This window comes from Nicotiana tomentosiformis, chromosome 2, assembly GCF_000390325.3.
Source record: "Nicotiana tomentosiformis chromosome 2, ASM39032v3, whole genome shotgun sequence".
In the NCBI taxonomy this organism is placed as follows: Eukaryota; Viridiplantae; Streptophyta; class Magnoliopsida; order Solanales; family Solanaceae; genus Nicotiana; species Nicotiana tomentosiformis.
In genome coordinates this window covers 83552644-83557335 of record NC_090813.1, presented here as the reverse complement: position 1 = coordinate 83557335, position 4692 = coordinate 83552644, and the positions used below count along the sequence as shown (strand labels likewise).

Sequence of the window (4692 nt, the reverse complement as noted above, 5' to 3'; positions counted from 1 at the left end):
TTGCTAAAATACGGAGAAAATATAATTTTTGGGGGACGGGTGGGCTCCAATGGAGTTTTTTGTTAAAAAAAATAGGGGGGGCATTTTTTCTCACTTCTGCTTCTGTCTGGTTGGGGAAAGAGACGGGGCCGATATTTTATATAGGTGTAGCGCATGTATTGGATGCGCTATACCTACCTGTCTTTTCAACTTCTTATATAGCGTATCCTGTGTATATATATATTGCCCGCTAATTTAAAATTCAAATTTAGCGCATGTAACCCATGCGCTATATCTTAACGGACAAACATGCCGTTAAGATATAGCGCATTGAAAAAATACGTTATATATAAAATGGTCCTCAATTGATTTTTCACATATTTTTGTGCTTTAAGTAAAAAAAAAAAAAAAAAAATTATACTTTGGCTCCGGACTCTTTTCTATGCCCGACACGTCAATTGGCATCTAAATGTACCATGAATCTTCAATTCTACATTCTTAGTTGATTATTATCAGGGCAGGGCATGAATCAGTATAGCACATTTACTTTTCATTGAATGGTATATTAGAAAAGGACAAAATTGTCGGATCATGTCCTTATACATTAAAAATAAATTAAATTTAAATAATTGTTACCAATAAATCAAATAAATGGATGTGATCGTAATATCATAAACCACAAAAAAAATCAGTGTGATAAAATCAAGAGGGAAGGTCTATGAAATTATCCCTGCTATATATCATATTAATATTCTAGTTGGCAAACCCCTAAAGTTTACATTATGTTGAATCTCATTTGTCACAATAAATTCTAAAACTTAAAGGTTTTAAATTGAATCAAACTGGGGCTTAATGTTCCTTGCCCTCCTAATTGGGATTTTCATGAATCCTTGAAGTAATTAACGATATAAACATTATATAACTGACTCCAACCAAATTGTGATTAAGGTGTAGTGATGTTTAATTAGTGATGATGTATTACGGAGCATAATCCTCTTTTAGAAAATAGATGCTACTTAAGAAAATGACAAATTAGATCCAAAACACTAGATATATAAAGACAAGAAGACAACTAATGATTTTTTTACAGAATTTGCCAAGGTAATGAATTAATTTCTTTTCTAATTAGATACTGCTCTAGTGTGCTATGATATGTTCAAATCTGCTCGTTAAGATTTTCGGCTTTAATATTGCTATAAATAGAGCAAAAACAAATAATTAAGAACATCAATATAATCAAATACCTAGTCCAATTCCTTTTCCTTTGCTAATTATCCACCACAAAAAGCAAAGCATTTTGATATGGCTTCAAAACCTTTGTCCTTTTTTCTCGTTCTCACAATGGTTGGATTTTGTAAGTCCTTACACTCTTCTCTTGAACTTTTGTTTTTTCGAGGTCAGATGTATAAGTCGTACTCGTTCCGTCTCAAATTATGTACTCGTTCCGTATCAAATCATCTGTGTTTCTCTTTTACACGTTCTTTAAGAAAATATTAAATAGAAAAGATTTTCTTGATTATTTTATCCTTATTTATGTCCTAAGATATAATCTTTCTTCATTTATATTTATATTCTTCAAAACAATTAATATTAAGGATAGAATAGGAAACAATAATTAATTTACTTTTGAACTTCTAATATCACAAATAATTTGAGATAACTATTTTTAAAAATTATGACAGATAATTTGAGACGGAAAAATAGACGTGATAATCTGTTCATTCGTTTCTTCCTTTTCCATACCTTAAAATTTCCTCGAAAAACCTAAATTTTGACGAGACAATAAAGTCTAGTTGTTTACTTTCAAATAACGGATTATCAAAAACCTTTAAGGACAAAGTTATGCTACACAAAAACGAAAAACATATATTCAACATAACTCTCTAAGGTGAAGTATACATATAATGAAAAACAATTTCTTTAAACTTTTCAAAAAATTAGCAGGAAGTAGGAAAAACTCAACAGTACTGAGATAATGTCACTTTAATTCGGGCTTTTCCACGTAGCTCGAATTGTAATATCTTGATCCTGAGACTGTCATTGAGATATATTTTAACAATTACTATAATTTTCTGCAGTTTTTTGGCTAAAGGTTGAAGGAAGGAATGTTAGCTTTTTGCCTAGCAAGAAAGATGAGGATTGTGGTGAGGTTTGCGGCGTATCATTCACCCATCTTTGGTTGCAGTTACTGAAATTAACAGGGACAGAAATTAAGAAGAAAAGCTGATGGACGTCAAATAGAAGAGAATTGTAAAAGTTTGGTTGGTTGCATAATATATTGTAACATGATTCCCTGTTTTCCATTTCATGTAACTTAGTAGACGGCATTAATCTATTATACAAAAAACATACTGGTCCTACTTTTAAACTCATGTAACTTGTACGAATTCGAGTTGTGATTTTACGACTGCAATTCCCTTTGCTTTTCTTTTTTTATTTCTTTTGGGTTCCCATTTTGAGGTGTTTGCATGGTGTTGGACTATCAAAAATCCAGTAGGATCAAATTTTACGGCCTAATGGAGTGGTCCCAGTGAAAATCTTAACATTTAAGTATTTCTAAGACATTATTTTAATGATTAGTTGCTTCCATTTTTTTTTCAAAATGTTAATACTTTTTAAGATTGTGGCGCTAACACATTCCCTTGAAAATTTTCATTTTTTATAATGACATGTTTGAAGTACGGAAATTACCATTAGTGTTATAAAACAATAAAAGAAGAAAAGAGTTGCATAGAAAAGTACAGAGATAATTCTTATTGATTTGCGATGAATTATAATAGAATAAAAGTCCTATAAATAAAAGTGATTTAGCCACAAACTAACAAACACTAAAATCTCTCTAAAAGATAGACATTCACCATAAATAAAATACTATTTATAATACCCCCTTGAATGTTTATTCAACAGATAATGTGTCTCATTAAAACTCCAACTAAAATAAAATTCAGTGGAAAAAATTCTAGTGAAGAAAAAAGAGTACACATATCTAATAATACGCATTTTGGTTGCCTCGTTAAAAACCTTGCAAGGAAAACCCAGTGGGACAAAATCTTGTAAGGAAAAAAGAATACAACACGTATTAATTCCCCTGATGAGACAATCAATTTACATATTTGAGCCTTCGCATTCCAATCTTGTGCACCATCTTCAAAAGATCATTGGTAGAGATTTGATAAACAAATCAACTATATTAACTTGAACAAATTTGTTTTACCTTGAAATCATCATTCCTGATAGAGATGTATTGTCTTCATATGATCTTGTTGGAATCGTCATTTCAATATTTTCACATAGGGGTAACAACTTTTGCTATCATATTATAATGCTTATAGTTATAGCAAGATACATATGTGCACAAATTGCACTTAGGATGTGATAATTCAGGACCAAGAAATTCTCCAAGAATTATATATGTTATAAGCTTTTTAAATCGTTCATGGATTGTCATATAAGTATAGTCAAATAAGCCATATAAATGGACTTTAGATGTTCATATCAAGTTTTCATGTCATGCTAGATATATAAGATAGATAAAACTGATTGTGCACACCATTACTTTTATACTTTTAAGTGCTTGAACTGGATGTCTAAAACTACAGGTCTTTCATATGAAACCAATTCTACTTGAATTATTTCTTCAGAATTAAGATCCCCATATATATTTAGCGTTATCATAGATGTAGTCGACGAACATTTTACAACGGTTCCAACCTCCTTTTTCATAAAGACATAACATAGAGATCTCTTCATTCATATTTTCAGATACCTGAACCTCTCCTGAGATTTTATGAAGTGTTATGTCATGTGATCTTCTAGATCACTTGCCTCCTTATTATGATCATTTTGATGATTGTTCTTCTTCTTTATCGAGAATTTTATTTAAAATTGATTTGTCGATACACTTTAAGCGTACCATAGACTTTGTCTTTCTAGGACATATTCTAATAAGAGTTGCAGTGAGAATATAGTTACTTTCTTTGGGTCAGCAAATGCGTCTGGCATGTTTTGCAATATATTGCAAATGAATTATCTTTTTATGAACTTCAAGTTCATATTATCTTATTCGAGGATCTAGATGTACAAATGATAATTCATTCCACGTAATATTGTCTCAGCTGTTTATCATGTCTTTCCCTCATGTTAGAAAATTAACTTGCTTCCTCAACTTTGGGAACTCATCTTTGTGCGTTGTGGTGTTAATCAAAATATACACCGCACATCTATAATAATAAGATGAAATTATTTGGTTCCTGACCTTGAATATACTTTCGTATATAACGTATATCAAACTGATATAAATAACTTTGTTCTCATAAGCAATAGTTTAGCTATTAAGTGGAGGCACACTAAAAATTATTTTGCTAAATCAATCGCGATGTAAATCAATTTATCAAGATGAACTGTCTTGAATAAAAAATCTGGAAATTATGCTCTAAATTAAATTATTGAACAGTTACCTCGCAAACATAGTTGCGGGTTAATAACAATCACACATGTAACCATCTCATAGATGCATCTTATGTGGTATACATGGCAGGTGAATGAGCCCATATTCACCTTTGATATTTCCAGCATTCATAGAATTTTCAATTTTAGTTGGTCTATTAATTAATGAGAAGAAGCAACATAAGAGAATTCGTAAAGAACTTTCTAGTTTTTTAATATTTACCCATGTGAATTCTCTTTTATTTTTGTACATCATACTAAAATAAC

General features: G+C 30.6%; 1 long non-coding RNA gene across 1 annotated transcript; it reads left to right on the top strand.

Annotated features, from left to right (window-relative positions):
* Positions 1-1195: 1195 nt before the first annotated feature.
* Positions 1196-2414, top strand: LOC138904949 (uncharacterized). Its single transcript, XR_011413493.1, has 2 exons — positions 1196-1333; positions 2058-2414. It is a non-coding gene; the product is annotated as an uncharacterized lncRNA (long non-coding RNA).
* Positions 2415-4692: the final 2278 nt, after the last annotated feature.